We start from the raw sequence: 2411 nt of genomic DNA on the forward strand, positions 1-2411 counted from the left end.
ACTGAAACAGGACATATATAATTAGAACGGACAGAGGATCAGGATGATAGTAATTGACTGAAACAGGACATACATAATTAGAATGGAGAGAGGATCAGGATGATAGTAATTGACTGAAACAGGACATAGATAATTAGAATGGACAGAGAGTCAGGATGATTGTAATTGACTGAAACAGGACATATATAATTAGAACGGACAGAGGATCAGGATGATAGTAATTGACTGAAACAGGACATAGATAATTAGAATGGAAGAGGATCAGGATGATAGTAATTGAATGAAACAGGACATAGATAATTAGAATGGAAGAGGATCAGGATGATAGTAATTGACTGAAACAGGACATAGATAATTAGAATGGACAGAGGATCAGGATGATAGTAATTGACTGAAACAGGACATAGATAATTAGAATGGACAGAGGATGAGGATGATAGTAATTGACTGAAACAGGACATAGATAATTAGAATGGAAAGAGGATCAGGGTGATAGTAATTGACTGAAACAGGACATAGATAATTAGATTGGACAGAGGATCAGGATGATAGTAATTGACTGAAACAGGACATAGATAATTAGAATGGACAGAGGATCAGGATGATAGTAATTGACAGAAACAGGACATAAATAATTAGAATGTTCAGAGGATCAGGATGATAGTAATTGACTGAAACAGGACATAGATAATTACAAAGGAGAGATGATCAGGATGATAGTAATTGACTGAAACAGGACATAGATAATTAGAATGGACAGAGCATCAGGATGATAGTAATTGACTGAAACAGGACATAGATAATTAGAATGGACAGTGGATCAGGATGGTAGTAATTGACTGAAACAGGACATAGATAATTAGAATAGACAGAGGATCAGGATGATAGTAATTGACTGAAACAGGACATAGATAATTACAAAGGACAGAGGATCAGGATGATAGTAATTGACTGAAACAGGACATAGATAATTAGAATGGAAAGAGGATCAGGATGATAGTAATTGACTGAAACAGGACATAGATAATTAGAATGGACAGAGGATCAGGATGATAGTAATTGACTGAAACAGGACATAGAAAATTAGAATGGACAGAGGATCAGGATGATAGTAATTGAGTGAAACAGTACACAGATAATTAGAATGGACAGAGGATCAGGATGATAGTAATTGACTGAAACAGGACATAGATAATTAGAATGGACAGAGGATCAGGATGATAGTAATTGACTGAAACAGGACATAGATAATTAGAATGGACAGAGGATCAGGATGATTGTAATTGACTGAAACAGGACATAGATAATTAGAATGGACAGAGGATCAGGATGATAGTAATTGACTGAAACAGGACATAGATAATTAGAATGGACAGAGAGTCAGGATGATTGTAATTGACTGAAACAGGACATATATAATTAGAACGGACAGAGGATCAGGATGATAGTAATTGAATGAAACAGGACATACATAATTAGAATGGAGAGAGGATCAGGATGATAGTAATTGACTGAAACAGGACATAGATAATTAGAATGGACAGAGAGTCAGGATGATTGTAATTGACTGAAACAGGACATATATAATTAGAATGGACAGAGGATCAGGATGATAGTAATTGACTGAAACAGGACATAGATAATTAGAATGGACAGAGGATCAGGATGATAGTAATTGACTGAAACAGGACATAGATAATTAGAATGGACAGAGGATCAGGATGATTGTAATTGACTGAAACAGGACATAGATAATTAGAATGGACAGAGGATCAGTATGATAGTAATTGACTGAAACAGGACATAGATAATTAGACTGGACAGAGAGTCAGGATGATTGTAATTGACTGAAACAGGACATATATAATTAGAACGGACAGAGGATCAGGATGATAGTAATTGACTGAAACAGGACATACATAATTAGAATGGAGAGAGGATCAGGATGATAGTAATTGACTGAAACAGGACATAGATAATTAGAATGGACAGAGAGTCAGGATGATTGTAATTGACTGAAACAGGACATATATAATTAGAACGGACAGAGGATCAGGATGATAGTAATTGACTGAAACAGGACATAGATAATTAGAATGGAAGAGGATCAGGATGATAGTAATTGAATGAAACAGGACATAGATAATTAGAATGGAAGAGGATCAGGATGATAGTAATTGACTGAAACAGGACATAGATAATTAGAATGGACAGAGGATCAGGATGATAGTAATTGACTGAAACAGGACATAGATAATTAGAATGGACAGAGGATGAGGATGATAGTAATTGACTGAAACAGGACATAGATAATTAGAATGGAAAGAGGATCAGGGTGATAGTAATTGACTGAAACAGGACATAGATAATTAGATTGGACAGAGGATCAGGATGATAGTAATTGACTGAAA

This window comes from Heterodontus francisci, unplaced genomic scaffold, assembly GCF_036365525.1.
Source record: "Heterodontus francisci isolate sHetFra1 unplaced genomic scaffold, sHetFra1.hap1 HAP1_SCAFFOLD_276, whole genome shotgun sequence".
Taxonomy (NCBI): Eukaryota; Metazoa; Chordata; class Chondrichthyes; order Heterodontiformes; family Heterodontidae; genus Heterodontus; species Heterodontus francisci.